Raw genomic sequence first — 20,679 nt, 5'->3', positions numbered from 1 at the left:
CATTCGTTAAGGAAAGCCGTGGGGTAAGAGAGGGTTTCCTCATCCTTCGTTGCAATAGCGAAGATTCACGGCTTCTAGTCAAGTTACCCTCCATCGAGTACCAAGACGTTCGTTTCCCCACCGTGATTATTTACAACGGCCGGCTAACGTATTCTCCCTTTCTCTCTCCTTCCCTAATTTAGATTCTTCCGGTTGTTTTTTCTCTCCTTCTTCTATGAAACATAAACACCTTTCAATCATAAAGAATGAACCTAAACAAGGATGAGTAATCGATTTTCCCATTCTTCTCGAAGAATTCGACAGAGCCCAACTTGTTTCTCTTTATTAAATTCTCTTTTTATGGAATATATCCATTATCATTATCCGGATCTACTTTTCATTCGTTCACACACACGCACTCACATACACACACATGTGTGAAACGATTAAGTTGACATGGAATATGTAAAATTGTATCTATTCTATCGTGCGGGAGGATCGAAGGAAGGATAACGAATGAAACGGTTGAAAGACCTATTTCGGGAGAGAGAGAGAGAGAGAGAGAGAGAGAGAGAGAGAGAGAGAGAGAGAGAGAGAGAGAGAGAGAGAGAGAGAGAGAGAGAGAGATGTGGTTGAGTGGAATGGGAAGTATAGCAGGGAAGATAGGCAGTATTATTGCTTTAATCGATCAGCTCGATAATTCTATTACCATTTGCGTTATTCAAATGGTATTTAATTTTCCGCAACGTTACCTTTATTTCCCGATTTACATTTCATTCGTTCGGAATTGTCTCGCTCCCCTCCCCTCCCCTCCTCCCACATCCAACCCATCTATCCCAACCCACTTCCGCCCTTGGTGCTGGTTCATTTCTATTTTTCTTTTTTTTTTTTTTCCTTTCCTTCGCTTTTTTTTTCAAGGGTGGGTCATTTAAAAACTGCGGTCTTTCGCATCTGCATATCGTTAACCTTTTTACGGTACCTTTTTCCTTGAAATTCGATTGTCCGGGCTTGAAATTGCATTTATTGACATATCGAAATTCAGTTAACACTGTCTTGAAATTTGATTACTTGAAACGTTGTACCGAAAATGTTGTATGTCCGGAAACGATGTTTCGAAAATTCTATGCGCTAAACTATGACGATTATTTCACTGTTCAACAATGTGAATATCATTCGTTCGATTGCATTTTCCAATTTTTTTAAATCATTCTTTTATTCATTAGGTTGATAATATTAATTATAATATATCCGTATAATTTGGTGGATAATTGCTTAACGTACTTTCTTCACTTAGTATAGCCCGTTTGCATAATATGTGAAAATAAATAAAAAATCAAGCAAACATATTTTATCGTTTCTTGTACTGAAGATTCTTTGCTAAAAAAAGAAGATTTATGTATCAACAAATTTTTATCTATTATATTAAAAATATTGTTACATACATCTATGAATTTAGTATAGCAAAATACTTGTTTAAGTTATAAGCAATTTAAATTGGATGAAATAAGATGTTATTCAAATTAACTCACGATTCAATAATAAGCTTCAGTTGCTATTTTTATATATTCAGTTCATTTTCTTCTTTAAAAACGATCCTATAAAGGTGCAGTGTAATGTAGTGTAACGTGTGAAAACAATAATCACTCTGTACATTTAATCGTAACTCGCGATTAATTAATTTATACGAGGTGCGATCACGTCGATCGATTTATTTCGGATAAAACGTGTATCGAAAAGAAACTCCTTTATTTTCACCCGTTTTACGAACGCCGATATCGAATCGCGCGATAGGATTTAATTTTCTAATGCAGCAACCGGAAGAGGCGATGGAATATTTCATTTCCTGTTCCCAGACGTTGATCTCGTTATATGTATATTTGAAGGGAAATCTAATAAAATTAAGTTGCGAACTACTATCTTCGAATGTATACATACTGATATTAAGTTGAGGACCTCTGTGCCAACAGTTCTGAAGTCAATTACGATATTGGTCTGTCGTTTGCACAGGCGCAAACTTTATCTACGGTTTGTCTAAACTTTGCTACGTTTTACATCGATGTTTCCGTAACATATGCTGTCTTGACTTTACTCTTCTGGAATTCTCATAAAATCCCCTAATAAATTGATGGTTATTATGGAAAATATTGACACGACACTCCTCAAGTTTCTCACGTACCTGCCTATATATTTAATAAAAATCTTTTTAAGACATTTATATTTTATTTTTACGATGGGGCGCACGTTTACGTTTCTTGGAACAATTTCGATATCAAACGTTCGATTTCTATTTAAATCGAATATTTCTCGACTTAATCCCTGATTCCACGTTCGTGCAATTCGGTCACCTCTTTAGACGATAATCGAGTAGAAAATTAATTCGCGAGAGCCACGAAATCCTATAAGCCTATCGTATACAGAGTAGAGTGTATCGTCATAAATGAGGATGGCGTTTATAGCCAGAGGCAAGTTAAGGCAAGTAATGTCTACGATTTCGAGAAATTGCTGCGTTAAACAGCAGAGGATTTAAGGAAAAAGAAAAAAAAGAAAAAAAAGATCATTTCTCGGAATATTCCCCCCGAATATTCATTTCATTAACAAGAAAAACTCTATCATTAATTTATTATAACTTTCGGACCGAATAAACATAAATAATTCGAATAAAGAAATCGTCTGAAATCTGTAGGAATAAAAATCAAGGAATAACATCGATTCGACGGTAATTACGGTTGAAATGAGGGAAGTTTAGCCCGGGTGCTATTGGTTTCTCATTAGTGGGCTTGTTTTACCTCGACCGTTCCGCAGTTCAGGTGAAAAGTGTAAAGGGCAAAAGAGTGAAAGAGGAAGAAAAAAAAAAACAAAAAAAAAAAAGAAAAAAGGAAAAAGAAAAAAGAAGAAGAAAAAAAATTTGTTGGCGTCGAAGATTAATTTAATTAAAGCACCGTCGAAACTACGAATTTCCAGCGGGTGGAAACAAAGGATTGGCAAGAAGGGAAAACAGCCGAGTAGTCTCCTGGCGCGGTCGAAAAACTTTCAAGTACGGGGGATAAGGGGTGGGGGGAAGGGAGGGGCGGAAGCGAGGGGGCTTGGAAGCGCGGAGGAAGAGAGCCGCTGAAAATTCTGGTGCCTTACCTTATCCAATCACCATGGCCGATGTCGGTTTTCTCGCGGAGTACCTATCGGAAACTTTCTTTAATCAAGTGTTTGATCAGTGCCTGCTTTTCCTTGTATTCATTGTCTTCGCTCGTAGGCAATCCGGGGGCCTCGTTCGAGACACCCTTTTCAAATTCCGCCATTGCTCTTTGCCGCGGGATTCATTTCTTGCATCTCGATCTTACGCTTCATCTTAAATAGACGCTGTTTTAATAACCTCGGAGGAAGATTTATCAAAAACAAATGGTTAATCAGAGCCTTGAAGATTATCTATTAAAATATAATTGACAAATCAAAATTAGATTCAGTTAGATTGGATTTTTAAAAGATTCTTTCAAGAGATATTCAAATTGCAAGAATTCAATAGGGAATTTGTTTTAAAAAGTATGTGATATAAAGATATAAACTTTAACGCGCGAAAAGGAAATAATACAATAGTTGTAATAAGTCAAGGGAGAACGGCGGGAAAGAAGATACTCGAAATTACAGAATCGTGCGGCATATAGTAGTGTATTAAGAGTGGTTTCAAAAACGACGATATAATTACACGAAGTACACGTTTGAGCTATGATTTAAGACGGCGAGACGTAATGTATAATTCCTGGCTCAACGGTGGAGGGCGAACATCTAGCGGCGGATGGGTAGCGGTGCGCTGTTAGTGTAAAGTGAAGGTGCTTTCGCTAAAGTATCACGCCTATAAAATGAAATTAAACTTCTAGCAAATTTATCGACCTTCTCGATGTTATGGGTCGTTTCTTCCTTCCCCCCTCTTGAATCGCTCCCTTTCTAATTTTTTTTCAAAAAAAAAAAAAAAAAATTCAAATTATCCTTCAACGAGTTTCGAGAAACGTTTCTTTAAAATAATACAGAGTTCATCTATACATAAGAGACGAGCACAAACCGTTCGATGATCATAAATATCGCGATAATAAAAATTCCATTCACGAATTTTGGAAAGGAAAAAAAAAAAAGAAGAAGAAAAGAGATGACACAAAGCGTATTCCATTTTAAGCTTTACAATTCTCTCTTAAGGGAGTTATGTCACTCGGCAACCATAAATAATCGTACCAGTGCGCTTTCCAGAATTCCACATTCGCGAATTTCGAAAAGAATACGAAGAGGAAGGAAAAATATAAAAGTATATATACGCTTCGTACAGAATTTCAGCCCATTCCTCGAAGAAACCTATTACATTGACAACAACCTCGGTGTACAATTTCGCTGTATCACCCTCCTCGAATAATTTCGATTCGTGTAATAATGACGAGAAAGGAGATGGAAGAGGAGGGACGGAGGGGAGGAAGCGAAAGAAATAAAAGAAGCAATCGAGCTTGCGGAATTATATCAGCGGGTCGTTTTCGAGCCGTCGAAGCCGGCCTCTCGCCTTATCGATAATGCGTCTCTGGGAGCAGATCGGTCTTTGTAATAAATCGAGCTTGGGGACGCAGTTAGGGTGGATCAAACTGACGTCTCGGAGTCCCAACCCCTTCGCCCTCCTACCCCGCCCTCGCCCCGATATCGTCGGCATAAATCGATATAAATTTTCAAGGATTCCGAGCCGGATTCGATCCGAATGGGGATATACAGACCCGTTTTTTAGAGTTTGCATCCCCTCCCCTCTCCCTTCCGTTCCAGAGGAGGAGGGTGCGTGCACACGGAGCGGCGTGCATCCACGCGTGCATCCAGAGCATACGCGTTTTATGGAAGGCTTATACGAATGGTCAATCTTGCAAAGTGAATATTTCGCCGAATTCGAATTCGCTCGTAGCCGAGGCACCCCGTAAGGGATGGAGGACAACTTTAAAACGTCCGGCAATTCGTTTCCCCGGCGATCGTTCGCCCCGGAGGAGAACATCCCCGCCGATTTACGCTCTTCTTCTCTCGTTTTATGGGAGTTTGCCCGATAACTCGTCGATCGTGCGTCTTCGACTCGTTTATTTGATAATGCTCGAGGGGGGAGGGGTGTCTCGTCTCGAGATTTTGCGACACGCAGTTGCGAACGATCGAATCGATTAAAGGGAAGCGTGATTCGTGTTCGAAACTTTTGAAATACATAGTTTTTAATAACAATAATAATAAAAAGAAATGCGTCACACCTTGAAATCTTCTTTCCTTCCGAGTAACGGAGCTATTATTAATTGAACCAATTTGTTCTCTTCCCCGCAATCATATCGTGTCACATCATTATTACGACTTGATCTCGATACCATTGAAAATTTCTACGATGAAAAAATAGAAATTCGTTGGAAAAGAGGAGATTGTTCCTCCTCTGTAAAAACACGATCAAGAAAGGGGAGGCATCTGGATCTCGGCTGACCATTTTTCCAAGCCTGAACGCGCCCTTGCGAATTCGTATCAGTTATGTACGGCACGACGCCAGGCTTCTTCGTGCACGTGCACTACGTCATAATCGAATTTCGAAAACGCGTTGCGCGCCGCTCTGCCGTCCGTTGCGGCTAACTTCGGCGCTTTTCACGCCGGGCCAGACCGGTAATTCGATTTCAACGAATTATCACTCATTTCGCAAAAAGGATAAATGTAAACGTGAGCCGAATCGGTGCGGCCGCCACGCCGCCACTACCTTAAAGTCCATGCTCGTGACGTAACACGCGGAAAATATTAGAGAGTCGTGCCTTATCTTCTTGCACGTTTGATCTTTCATAGCGTGGAAGATTTTTATTTGTCCTTTTATTGTTGATCAACTTGTTGAAAAAAGCGAGGAATCGTGATTCAACGACTTCGAACATATAAGAATATACACTCCTCTTGATTGAGAAATAAGTAGTTCCATCCTCTAACGCTTATCTAAAATTTTCCCTCGATCCTAAATATCCTATACACGATCTATAGAGAAATCGTGATAAAATCGGAAATTTTTCAACGAACATATTTTCGACAAACTCGATGAAATCGACGAGAGAATTTATCTTGCCGACAAATTGTCCGTACCCGTTGTGCCGCCTCGAAAAAATACAAGGAGCGCAAAAGCTAAAAAAAAAAAAAAAAAGTCGGATTGACGTTTTACTAATTCCGCTTGTTAACCGTTCGAATATCGTGATGTATGAAAAGCGTCCAGGATTCCACGTGACGCAGATCGATCGAAGGATCGAACGAATGGGTGTTCACGGGGGATGATTTCTCAAATTGGTCGCGTTGTCGAGCGGAGTCGCGGCTCGCAATCAATCTCGGTACAACCGTTGTTCTCGACGCCTCGTACGTTACGGGGACGGGACAGGCCGGTAGATTCATATTAAACGATATAAAGAAACAGGCCGGTGATTTATGCGCACAAATTGTCCTGTCACCGTGCTGTTCTTCCAGGAGGACTTGAGGAGGTGCTGGCCCACGTAACACGGAGGGCATGCACCGGTTGTTCACTTTTTGTCGACATCTTATTGCCCCCTCCCCCTCCCCGAGTTCTACAATATCTGCTGCATTAAATCCAGCTTTTTCGCAATGCTGCCACGCAATATGGTGCTTCCTCTGTCGTTCCTTTCACGCCGTCTCTCCCCGTGGATCTCCCGTTTCCCCTATGCGACAGCGTGGAAATAATTTATTTTACCGTCGCTTAAGTCAAAACTGCCCCGTTGACACGAGACCTGAATTAATCATAATTCACGATTTAGGAGCAAGAGTAGTTGCGCGGAATATTTTTTAAGCAACGATTCCTTAAATATGGGAGCCGAGTAAGTCAAGAATAATTTTCTTTGTGCAAGGCTCTTGTCGTTTTCGAATCGGATGAATTATATAGACGAAAAATAGGACGAAAATCATTCTTGCTTCGATCTACGAGGAATTCAGCTTTCTATTTAGACATTTGGAAAAGCTGACGTATAAAAGAAATATATATGCGAATACTTCTCTTCCATCATCCACGAGTTTCGATTAAGATCGTACGCGTGAATCGCCACTGATGATTGCGGATCGTGATGGAAGTTTCGAAAGTAAACACGTGGTCGATGGCGGAATGGTCGATGCAGTAAAAAGCAGTGATAACGAGGCTTGTCAGAAGTCAACCACTTACCGTAAAATTGTACTTTACGTGCTAATGGCCGCTTCAAAAAACTTTGTGGCCGTAAAGCAGCCGTATGAATTTTTTAATGGAATCGGGCCGAATCTCTTTTCATCCTTTTCCCTCCCTCCCCCTCCCGCTTTTCTTTTGCGGCCGCCGAGCTTTTTCCTCCTCCCCTCCCCCAAAAGGAGGAGGCCAGCCCACTTCTGATTCATTTGAGGACTTTGTCTCAAGCGAGTTAAAGTTTCACAAAGGGCACGAAGCTTGAATTTCTTAGCCGAACAACTGTCCACTGTACTTGAAATTCCACGGGTACTGAAAAGGAAGACGTATGCTGAATTCCTATCGCTCAAAGAAACCGATTTACTCGTGGTATGCCTTCTGTGGACAAAGGGCGATGCCATGCTGAATCCGAGTATCGCAATAACATCAGGATTCTTTGGAAACGTTTTCTTTTTTTTTTTTCCCCTTTCGCGCTGCTGGCTTTTTTTTCATCCGTTTCGTGTATCCGTTTGGAGATTATTATTTCTTGGGAAATTGAATTTTGTGCACGTTCGTCCGATTCGTCCATCCACGGGTACAAAAAGGTGAACAACTCGAATTCATTTTCATCAGTTTTCAAAATGTCGGCCAGTGAAATAGCGAGTGGTTTGCCACGGCTGTCCGTTCATTTAAATCTTGCCATGCTGCTAAATCATTCGTGTAATTCATCGAAAGTAGACAACTCTGTTTCTAACTTTACTCAGTTATTCTTTGGATGAAATATGGATAATAAAGTCAAAATTCAAAATTCGATATTTTTGCTATCTTAGTAGATATAATAATTGCGCGTTTGATTTTCACAGTTGAAGAAGGTATTTATTTTTTTCTCGACGTAGAGAATATATCTGTAATTTTTATCATTCGAGAATATACGCGTTTGAAAGTCTGCAAAGAAGCGTGATGTTCAAAATATTTTACCTATGTAGCTAGGATAAGGGGATCGTGAGATAGAACATAAGAATTATGCAAGACTGAATATCGAAAACGGGGAACAATATTTCCTGGCAACATCTGCAGTAACACAGGGACTGATAGGTCCTGGTTATTTAATATGAAACGTTGCACCGCCTCTAAGTCACACGATAGTTTCTATTTCTTTCTTCCAGTCACGCGCATATCGACGACATACAATTTGTGTTCATCATTGAATAACTCTGATACGATCATTTTATTTTAATAAAATAAATCGATTAAATATTTAATCGCACGAGACAGGATATCGACAATCCCATGCAACTCGCGAACATCTATCTTATTTCATTTTTTCGACTGGATGGATCGAAAACTATCGATAAATATTATTTCGCTCTTCCCAATTATTTTCACCTTTACCTCCTTTAATCTCAAAAGTATTGAAACCTCGAACAACATAATCCTTTTGATAAAATTATCCTTCCACCGTAACGCTTCACAAAAAGAGAAGAAGAAGAAGAAAAAAAGAAGAGTCCAAAGTCAAAAAGGGGTACTAAAAAAAAAAACCAAAAAAAAAAGTAACCAGTCATAAAGGAGCGCATCGAACGTTCCATCGAATCGCGGCAACGATATACTCAACAGTGTAAACGGGCTTTCGGGCCCCTCGCGCATGGACACACGCATATACGTTCACAGGAGGGAGGGGAGGGAGGCGTAAAACGAATGAGCAACGAGCAAAAAGAAATATCTACGCAGAGGGAAAAAAAAACGGGGAGAAAGAAATAGAATCCGCGTACGAGAGAGAGAGAGAAAGAGGAGGAGAAGGGGGAAAATGGAGGAAAAAGGGGAGAGAAAAACACACACGCATGGGGAAGAGGGAGAGATAGAGGGAAAAGTATAGGTGTACGCTCGCATTGAAGAGCGTCGGTGCGATAGAAAATTGCTCGTTCAGTGAAATTCGGACCGCGGCCGGCAAAAGCTTCGCCGATCTCGAGTAATTCCGCCTCACCCTCTTCGACCGCCTCCCCCGCCTCTTCCTCACTTGACGAGAATGGAGGTAATTACCGGATTTCGGCGAAATCCATGGAGCGTAGGGCATTTACAGCTGTTATAGTTTCGACGACTCGGCACAGGCGACCAGCCACACTGGCTGCTGGCCCGTCAAAATGAAACACTGCGCCTCCGCTTCGGCGTTGGGCGTTGGAAGGGTGTTCGGAAGGGTGGAGGAGGACGTGGAGGAGGCGGGTGGAACGACGAACGACGAACAACGAACGAACGGCGTTATAACAAGGGCTAGTTAGCGGCACCGCCGCATTACCCTCGCGTAGTTCTCGCCGTGGCACAATGGCGACAAATTTCACGCGCTATATCATCCGGTCCGCACACCATCGCCACGGCCCAAGACAAGAAAGACAGAGCGAGCGCCACCATGGATGGATAGGTGCCTGCCTTCTTCTTCTTCTGGCACCCTCCCCCACCAGCCTTTATCCAGAAACCCCTAATAACTACTACTAATTCTTCGGGTTTGTTCCGGGAGTTTGTTCGCCCCCTTCCACTCTCTTCTCCCCGATGCTCGTTCAGAACGGAGCAAATCGGTGGGCTGGGACGCGTTTGGATTTTCGCGCGATTGTGCCTGATTGAAGGGTGAAGGGTGAACGTCTGTTCCGGATTGTGTAGAGTCTTTTTGTAGAGTGGAAGGGGACGAGTGGTTTTTGGAAAGTGGTAGGGATATTAGGAACGTGGCTCTAGAAATTGAATCGATTCAAATTGAACTATTATATATTGAATGCGATGATATTGAAGTGATTCGCAGGAAGAATGGTAGTACGTGTCCATTCAGGGACGAATGACGATTTATCTTACGATATTTAGTAATTTGTAAATTTTGTTTACTTAAAGAAAAAAGAGAAAAATATTAAAACGAACTGTTCCAAGTAGAAAATTGCCGTCGAATTCTATTTCATATCACGCGTGCACATCCCCGCAATCGTTTCCCTTCACGCGCAATTCACCCTATCTTATCACCTACCCCATGAACCATTTCAATTTCCCGAGTCGTCGTCTCTGGGTTCGGCGAAAATGTTAATATCCCTGTTGACAGATCGGAACGAGATGCACAAAACGGTACAATATATCGGTCGCGTGCACGCACGCGTTGTTAAAGAGAAGTCTTGCCCGTGGCCGGGCCCCGGTTACAAGAAATTGCGGAGAAATTCACGAACCGGATGGAATTTCTCCCGATTTCTGGCTTCTGGCTTGAGTGACAAGCTTCATTTCCGCGCCGGGATCGGGCGTTTCTCGCGTTAACAGTCGTCGACTCTCGAATTCGATGGAAATTACTTGGCTCCCCTGCGGGCGGCCGATCGACATCGGGACTATTTACAATCTCGAATCGAAAGCCGCACGGCCCTTGGGAATAGGCGCGGGATATAAGTTTGTTACGATCCGTTTCCGGCCTCGCCATTCGCCGATGCAAATGCACTTTGTATTCAATGAGCCGGCAACCGAGTCACCCCCATCCCCTTGTTCGTCTTGGTATTTTCAACGGATTAAGACATGGGTTTCTCGAGTCTTAAAAAGTTACCTGATGTTCGATCTTGATAACTCGCGACACGTATCTTCTCAATGTTCCAAAGAAATTAAATTCGTATTTGAACGTTCTTTTCGTAAGGACTTATCCGTATTTCCCAAAATACGAATTTTCTCGACGAAACAATCGTCTCCAATCGATTATTCCAAGCTTCCCTAAGAGAGAAACTTTTATCATCCCCCATGCCAAACAGATATCTCCCCCTCCCCTTCCCAAAGAATGAACTTTCTTCTCTCCACGGTTCGATTTATTCCATCTTATACGAAATCGTGCAGCATCAACGGCGATAACGTTTACCGAGGCATAAATACGGCTGTCGGCATTTCGAACGCGTGCTCGCGATCCTTCCGCTTAGCTCCCGCGACTAACGTCTTCCTTCGATCGTGTACTCGCATACGGTATATCCGGCCACCAATACGCGGCGGAATCACGCGATGCCTTCGATCCATCCGTAGCAACGGAGAGAGAGAGAGAGAGAGGGAGAGAGTGGTAGCATCAAGCGAAAAGCGGCCGCTTTTTCCCTCCCCCTTTTTCTTTCTTTCTTTCCTTCTTCGTCTACTCTTCTTCGATACTTGTCTCCATCCCAACGGCACGCTGCGCGATATCGCAGGATTTCATTTCGCGATCCACTCGAGGGTGGCACTCGAAACACGCGGAAGGGGGAGGGGGAGGAGGAGAAGGGACGTGGAAATGTATGGAAAACGGTCGTGGATCTTGCGAGGAAGCGCTTTGTCTTCGTTGAAACGACCATCGTTGAACGGTGGAGGATGAGGCCACGACGACGACGACGACGATGACGACGAGGAGCGAGTATATATAAGACACACGAGCGTGAAACACACGGACGAACGTTAATTGCGACAGGGAGAAACGCAACGCGCGGTTGATTAATCGCTCGTGTTGGGTGACTTATTCACGGTACAGTTTTTGATGTTTCGCGCGTGAACGGAATCGAAGATTTTTTTCTTAAATAAAAATTGAAGATATTTTATTACGAAGAACAAGTCAAACCCATATTTTGATCGCTTAGAAAGGTAAATTTTCATTATTGGGTATGTATATAAATAAAGCTCTTGATAATGACGATTCCCCGGTCTTCTTAATCTTCTTAAAGGCGATCCATCTTATGCCGCGCATTTCGTGACATTCGATTCATTCAATGTCCCGAAGGAGGGGAGAAAAAGATGGAGAGAGGAGTATTATATTATTCGTTTCAGGGAGCGAGAAAGTTGAAGGAAGGTCCACGAAATAACGTCACGTTATCTAACCGCGGGCATAATAACACCATTGTCACCGTGATAAATCAAACGTTGGAGGAAGGAGGGGAAGACGAGAGAATGGCATCCGTACAAATGTATATTTTAACCGGGCAACGGGCAACAATAAGGAGGGGAAGAAGGGTTGGTCGAGAGAAAGGGAAGACGGAAGGCAGAGTTGGTAATCTACGGCCTCGTGGGGCCAAGGGGTAAATTCATGGTATCCCAGCGATTATCACCCCTCGACCTCTTCGTTACTCGCTATGGCCCTTGGGCTCGCGTGACCTTCCAAGAATCTTTGCGAGCGTGTCCTCGAGGGTGACACGCTCTTGTAACATCGTATACGGATTGCACCTATTTCGCGTGTCTCCCAATGCGATCGCAATCGCATTGTAATGTAAAACGCGTGCATTCAAGAAATTTTCTTTTGATCAAAATTTAAACGACGACCCATTCAAAGAAGGGGAATAATTACAATTGGAAACGTCAATAGTTCAAGGCTTTTTGATTTTCCTCTCATTTTCTTTATCTCACAGCAAGCTAGCATTTAAATTATAAATCAGTTTAAATCTATTCAATGGATTTTTTTAAATTTCTCAATCTGAAAAAATCAACTTTTCCCCCACTTTTCTTGTCGAGACGACATGCTTGTTTTTTTTTCAAAGAGAGAACGACACGTTTGTTTTAATTAGGGGGCGAGTTGAATTGGTAATGGAGTGCGTAAGACGTGTGTCCAACGGCATTCCTGGTCGGCACCGCCGGAATGTCAGGTGCGTTTAACCATCGACCAGTAACGGGGTGGCGAGGGAAAGGAAAGGGAGAAGGTGGAAACTTGCCACCCCTAGACAAGAGCAAGGATATCTCGCAAGTCCCACTAGTGCATTTAGAATAAGTTACGGCATCATGAGATTACAAGTCCACGGCGCAAACCCTCCTTACACCTCGAAAGACCTCGGTTGGCATGTCGGCGCCATTAATTAAGAGCTTCTAAGGGTTGGAAAGGGTGCAATTTTCCGCGAGGAGACAGCAATCGCGCAATTCGGTGTATCGTCCACGAAAAAAATATTTATCAACAATAACTTGGAAACGTAGCAATTATCTAGCTGGATCTTACAGATACAGATCGGATAGAAATTCTCTGCGCATTTTTATACTAAAAAGTGATGTAATAGTAAAGAAAAAAACTGGATGTGGAAATTGCACGTGTTTCGATTAATTTTCCGCGAGAAAATTGGATTAATTCGAACGAGTTTTGATGTATTGTAGTTGTTTGGTTTCGTGATTATTGTGAATTACTGTGAAAGTTTTACTTGATTTTAAATAACTATTATTCGTAACATTAGGTTGATTTGTTCGCCAGGAAATCATAGTAAGTCTTGTACGTTTCAAATTCCAACGTATAATAATTCAACTACGTGACTAAAGCATCGGCAAAAGGATTTATTCCTTGTAATAAACTCTGTCAGTAAATCCCACGTTGTGGACAGTAGTCATGGTCCATGATATTTCAGGCTGGAATGGCTAAAGTTGCGAAGTTCGGATACGCGATTCGGTTATCATTACCATAAAAATTACCGTAATAATGATATTACAAGCATGATTAACATCAACATGATGCTTTTAATGATATTTCCTGAGTATATAAAAAAAAAAAGAAAGGATCAATACGAAAAGAAATTTTAGTTTCAATTGCTCGAATTTTTCGAATTAGATAATAAAACAAGAAAATTATATTAAAACAATTTATCAACTACTGCTAGATTTAATTTTTCAAGTTAACAGATGATTTGTTTAATGATTCGTTTAATTTTCGATAATACGAATATTTATTCGTATTCTACTTTATAAATTAAAATAAAAATCGAGAACAGATATTCGAATATTTTTTCGATTCTCAACAACACTTTTCAATTCAGAAATACAAAAACTAAAACGATAAAAGCACATATTTTCCCTTTAACATTCAAAAATTCACGTTTAGACGTCATTGATCAAATAATAATTATCTCGAAAAAGAGAAAGAAGAAGAAGAAGAAGAAGAAGAAGAAAAAGAACAAGCCGAGGTTTCCGCAAGAAGATTAGTGGACGAGATTTCAAGGGCAGGATGGCGTGACAACTGTCGGCGAAAAACTTTTTCGCGAAGGCTGGGTTCCGATAGCGAAGTCAGAGGGCGAGGCATCCCTGGCAGATTCGCGGGCCGGAGCTCGAAACCCTTCAGTATTCAGCACACTCGATCACACAACAGTTATCAAAGGAACTCATTTGAGCGGTTGAATGGATAGAAAGGAAGTCAATCTCGGTGCACGGAGATAAGGCAGCCGTTTTCCTCCGGTCTCGCCAGACCCACGTAGTCGCGCTTACTAACGCCCCCCACCCCCCTCTGGAGTCTGCTTGCATGGCATGGTTCGTGTGCCGAGCGCCTTACACGCCACCACGACGCCTTATCCCCTCGCTTATATATAGTCATCATCTGGACTTCTTGTATTCGCGTGTCAATACTTTCATCCTCCGGGGACATTAAAGGCAAAAAAATTCTCGATCCGCCAATTTTTCTATTATCATTGTATCTCTCGTCTCCGTGGTTCTTGCATTTCGCTTTCGATCTGGATATTATTAATTTTTCACCGGAATATTTGTCTGAAATTCTCGTCTCGTTCTTTTTTTTTTTTTTTTGCAAAATTATAATTTTCGGGGGAGAGTAGTCTCTTGCGTGATTTTTGATGTTTTTTTTTATTAGAAAAATTTTTACCAACATCTCGATCGTTTATCGAAGTTGAAGAGATATTGAAAAAAAGTATTTTCCAATTTCACCAGCCAGTTAAAACGGCTCGTATCATCCATTATTTAAGCGACACATTAAATTTCTTAATACATACATCCCTTTTCACCAGTGTCAGTCCAGACGTCGTCATAAATAAATTATGGGAAAGTTTATTAGTTTATTAGTTTTGTAGCGACTCGACAAGACGACGAGGGTGTAACGTAATTACATGTAAATAAATGTATGGGTCTGGATAGTTGCCTGGTTGGAGTTGGCCGGTAACTAAAGCTATGGAAGGAGTGGAGCTGGATGTGGAAACCACTTTGGCTTCTTTCATTCTATCCCTTCTTAGTTTCTCCCACCCCCTCCTCCTCTTCTCTTTTTCATCCATCTTTTCACCTGCTTCTTCTTTCACTTCCTCTTCTTCCTCCTTCTCCTTTTCTTCCTCCTTCTTGCCCACTTCTCGACCCCCCCACTCGAGACAGTATAATTTTCAAGAGCAGGTCGTAGCACTGCGCAAAGTTTTTCTTTAATATATTCTTACATGCGCCTCCAGATTAGATTAAAACGGCGAATGCGTTGAAACGAGACACGGCATCGGCCATGGCCGCGCGAAAAGAAGGCGAAAACGCAGCTGTATTTATATGATTTATTTAAATGGCGCCCGTTTAAAAGAGGGTTGCGAGCAAAGAAAAACGAAATTGGTCGCGGTTGGAGAGCGGAGGAAGATTGGTTGGGACGAGGTGAACCGTGGCTCAGGTTAGCTTCCAAAGCAACGAAACGGATGAAAGATTATTTCGATTAAACTTCTCATAGACGTTATCGGATTTTTCAATATCGTTCTTCTCTAAAATTAATCGACAATTTGTAAATATTCAATTCGTTTCGAACGATCGAAACGAAGACGACTAAAAAACAAATGATAAACTCTAAATCGGATAATGCCAAGTTTCTCGAGGATTTAAATGGAACGTAATTAGGCAAAGTTATAAGCAAGCTGGTCGATGATGGTACGAGGCGTAACCACATCGGATAAAGTGGAAACGAAGCACCGGTTAAGCGTATGAACCGACGTTACATATATCGGCTTATTTACCGGATGTTCGTTGAACATTCCGAGGATTTGTTTGCACTGCGGATTACGACGGTTCGCAAGGGTGACGCCGTCATCCCTGTGTATACTAACAGTTGACACTACGCTCTCCTCCTAAGGCTTAATCTCACAAGGTGCGGACAAATTGGCGCTGATTAGATTGGACGACCTCATAATTATACGATTCTCTCTCTTTCTCTCTCGTTTCAAATTCTTTTGTGTACAATAAAAAGATATAATTTTGCGAATCGAGAAGATATTTTCTCGTTCAAAAAATTAATACCCTAACGTGAGTAGATTTTCTTTAAATTTCACAAACACAGAAATGATGGATATCTTTTAACATTTTTCGATTCGATAGGGAAAGGAGAAATCCTTTGAAATGGACTTCTGGAAGATTCATACCTTAAGGCGGCCTTATCTTTCCTGTCCTTTAGATTTGGGACCTTATCGATACCACGGAGAAAGCTCTCGAGAAGATTTGCCGGAATCCTTCCCCGACTCGAGAAGAAGAAAAAGAAGGAAAAGGGGGGGGAAAAAAATATTACTAATATTGGTATATGATCGAATCTCCAAAATGCCATCCAGTAATTTGCTTTCCGTAAAAAGTTATCGATATTGCCCGAGATACTTATCGATGGCTATGAGTATAAAACTTCCACTTCCAGGCGCGCCGTTTTCCAATATAACTCGAGATCATTATCTTTATTCATGCGTAAAAGATAAAGAAGGGAAAAATTTATTATCTTCTAAAAACCAGTTTTGCCAGAGAGCCCCTCCCCCGCCTCTGTCAAGCCAAGATTCGATTTCGTTCCCTTTCCAGCGGAGAAGATTTAAAGTTTTCCAAATAAATATTTCTCCCCTGTATCCAAATGTACTTCCCCCCACAAATATTTAAAAATTTATCAATTGATTAATCTTCGATCGTGAAAAAATTTTGAATTCTTCTCTTTCGAGACGATTCACGATTCGAATATAAAAATTCATTATGTACAAATTTTTCGAAAAAAAAGAAAAGAAAAGAAAACAACGATACGGAAAATTGAAGTATCGAACGAGATCGCATCGAGCATCCTTCCTCCGCCTAAGCGCCATCGCAATTTCGCTTGTACCGCTATTCCAAACACAAAACAGCTAATTTGGAAACTTCAGAAGAGCGACATCAGTCTAGCGGAATTGGACAGGCATCCGATTAAACGACCTCATTGTTTCGAAACACGTGGTCTAAAGAGGGGGAGCGGCGTGGGGGTGGGGAGAGGAGCGGGATGCTTTTGCGTGCTCTTTTCGCGGGATGGCGTTGCGAAGGGCCATGTTCAGTCATTCCACGCCCCCCTCCTCCCCGTATAACTGACGTTTCATGAATTGGAAATGTAATTTTACCGCACGGGTCGTGGCTCGCGGCGTCATAACTGTTCGCATGATAACGGAGGCCGCGGAGTAAACGAGCACATAATTTCAGATGCGAACGCGTTCGCGGCTTCTCGCACGGGCAAAGGGCTGCCAAATAACACGTTCCTCCCGAAAGGCGCAAGGAGGCCACCCATAATCGGGATAGAGCGCGGCAACAGATGTTTTCCCCTCACCCCTTTTTATCCAACGTCACACTCCCTTCCCTAGCTCGCTCCCTCTCCACCCCCGTGCGGATATCTCCCCGTGTTTTTGATATCTTCACGTTTCCTGCGAATCACACGGATAGGGGATGGAATTAACGATGGAATTAATTGCTCGAATTGTACCCTGACACGCTCCTGCAAATATCCGATATTTTCGTTATTTCATTTTACTTCTAATTTCAGAAAAATTCGCAAACCTCTCTTGAGAGTTTGCGATATTTATATTCGCGCATCTCTTTTCATATAAAATTTCATACAAAGATATATTCGTTAATGTAAACCAGTTCAATAACGAGGAAAATTACAAACAATCTTATCTGAAAGATAAACATCCAACTGTCCAAGGCCAGGTTAATCTTCGAAAGTTCTTTACCTCTGCCAATAAATTTCTTCCCCAAAAGCTTGCACACAAATTCAAAGCGTACGCTCTCTGCCGCGGCTCGCTAAAAGAAAATTAAGCTTAACGCCATCTCGTTCCGAGATAAAAACAGGGAATTCTTTTTGCCGGTGAAATTTAGTGTCTCATTGGGAGAGTAACTGTGTAACGCATGTATATATATATACACACATATAAGAGCGTTTGATAAAACCACCTCACGCGACGAATCGTCTTCCTTCCTCGTCTTCTTGCTGCTCGAGCGCGTTACGCGTTTCCGCCGTGATTTATCGGAGGCGTCCCGCAGTCAGCCGGATGTTTGCCCATCGCAACCTCTGACCCTTCGACGCTACCGATGTCTGGCTCTAGGTATCATCCTGTTCTCCTTTTGCCTCTTGCTGAAACAGAGACAAGGTGTTTTCGTTAATTTATAGTCGTAACCGATCAAGAGATTAACGAGGAATCACCAATTGCGATTATGGCGCATTCTACTTCAAGTAATATCCACTTAGGGGATATTTGAAAAATATAGAAGTAAATAACGGGTAATATATTTTAGGAAATAAAATTCGCATAAACAACACGAACGAACGCTTCAATTGATACGAGAAAAAGAGAAACGCATCGTTATGGGTTTGTTGTTGAAATTCGAAGGCAGAGGAAATATAACTGGCTGGTTGGTGGCTGACCCACAAAGCAATAGAAAGTGGAAGTGGAAAGGAAAAAGTTGGAAGGGGGATGGGATAGGCGAGGGCGAGCCGTTGCTTTAATGCGGAATGAGCGCAATATTTTTCAATAAGGAAACCCGAGACGCATTAACGGCACTCCCGGTATATATATCACGACGATAATGACGCGCTTTGCAGCATCGCCACCCCAAACCTTGGGGGCTGAGTTCGCTCGTGGAACTTACCCGCCAAGTCGAGCAAACCTTATAAATGCCATCGCGAAACCATAAACCTATGATGCACGAGCATCCTCGCCAAGTTTCAGTTTTTGCCGTTGAGTCGATGCCGTCGTCGTCTTCTCCCTTTCGTTTTCACGGAATGTCAAGACGGAACGTGGGGCTCGATCGACCGTGACCCGAACATACTTCTCGAATCGACGATTATAATTTATATACGGCGATTTTTTTTTTATTAATTTCAGAAGAAAATCTCTTAATTATTATTGGATGCTTCTTCTTTTTAACAGCGAATTCTGTTACAATAAATTATAATTTTTTTTTATACCTTCGATCGATGAAGGAAGGATATATTGAGACGAAAATACGAAAATTAATTATTTCGTTGAATAGAATTTAAAATGGTATTGAAATTATGATCAAATACTTCTGTACGGACTATTCACGAACGCAAGACTATGGTATATTTCTTATTTTTTAAATGAGTTTGAATTCTTCGAAGCTTTTTGCACGAGCGCGATTTGGATTGTATGAAAAGGCATCTCGTGCGTTCAACGAGTGAAAAAGGAAGGGAGAAAAGGAACGAGGAAAGAAACGGATTTACTGGTAGTAGTTTTATTTGTAAGGCGTTCTGTTAGAGCCGGTGAATAATTAGGGAAGCCCGCTCATTATCAATGGAAACTTAACGAGAAATGGAGTTTCCTTTTCCTGTCTAGACAAACTGCCTTCGGAAGATGGGAGGTAAGAAAGTAAAACATTGGATGATCCAATACAAACAAGATCTCCGTTACGATTAGAAGAGCTCTTTAATGAAAATTATTGTTCCACACTCTGTAGGAAACCTGCCTGAAAATTTCATAAAAATATAACACAGCGGGAAATCTTTTGTCAAGATATAATTTTATAATTTTATAAAAAAAGAAACGCAATAAAATATATAAAAGTGCGCGTAAGTAATAATAAATAAATAAATTTTAAATTTTAAAAAGAAATTATAAGAATTTCTATAAATTTGATATTGAATCAAATCGATATCGTTAATTCTTCGTCAATAATCCCAGAATTAAACGGAAATTCCAATTATGGGAAAAAGTTTTAAACACTTAACAACTATTTTCACGCTAAATTAGAAATTCCAAAATGCCTGTTTCATAAAGAATCGATAAATTTTTTCGGAATATCCAAATAATTTATCATCGAAAACCAATAAAAATTAATCTTTTATTTTTCTAATCCCACGCTCGCAATTAATGAGACAAGGGTTGAGAATAAATGAAAAAGTGATCGTTTAAGGTGTCTGATCTATACTCGTACACTCGTATATACAACGCACGGGGGTGTTGGTGAAACGGCAGTAGGCACGCGGTTATCGCTTTGACAGTTCGCACAGTTCGAAATCCAATAAAAAGCTAATTGAATCTGTGACGCCACCTGACTTCACTAATGAAATTTCAAAGTACCAATTTCACGTTACACCGTTCTGGCCTACCTGATCGATGCTACTAGGGGGATACCGACCGTTTTAGCAGTCGGTCGCACCGCTTAAATTCTCCAAATTGGAATAAAATGAGCTTCCAAACTTACGTCATTGCACGCCGGTTTAATTATAATTATCTTGATCTCCCCTCCCCCTTTTGTTCCGGGAATAAAAGTCGATCGAATTAATAAAAAAATGTGCATTACACGATGAAACAGTAGTAGAAAAGAAAAAAAAAATATTTCGTGTTACCGCTCTAAATATCACTTCACAAACGAATAAATTAATCCTTTTAATCAAAAATCAGAGGATTGTCGTACATATTGTCCTTTTATCCCACTCTGATTATAAATTTAATATCGCCTCGATCGGTAACCGACATTTTATCTCTTCTCCCATCCACGTCCGATCTCTCCACGCGACGAAGCGCAGAACGAGAGAAATTAAATTATGCAACACGCACCTGTTACACCCCTTTCTTCACCGTATCGCGTATTACGCGCCACGAAATAAC

General features: G+C 41.3%; 1 long non-coding RNA gene across 1 annotated transcript in view; it reads right to left on the bottom strand.

Annotated features, from left to right (window-relative positions):
• Positions 1-17,592: 17,592 nt before the first annotated feature.
• Positions 17,593-20,679, bottom strand: part of LOC107995019 (uncharacterized) — a 68,207-nt gene continuing 65,120 nt past the window's right edge. The window contains exons 4-5 of the long non-coding RNA XR_001765450.3: positions 18,002-18,182; positions 17,593-17,851 (exon numbers count right to left, since the gene is read on the bottom strand). This is a non-coding gene — a long non-coding RNA (uncharacterized LOC107995019). The remainder of the gene's footprint in view (positions 17,852-18,001; positions 18,183-20,679) is intronic.

The sequence above is a fragment of the Apis cerana genome, linkage group LG1 (assembly GCF_029169275.1).
Source record: "Apis cerana isolate GH-2021 linkage group LG1, AcerK_1.0, whole genome shotgun sequence".
Classification (NCBI taxonomy): Eukaryota; Metazoa; Arthropoda; class Insecta; order Hymenoptera; family Apidae; genus Apis; species Apis cerana.
The sequence above is the reverse complement of the archived record's forward strand: the minus strand, read 5'-3'. Positions and strand labels throughout refer to the sequence as shown.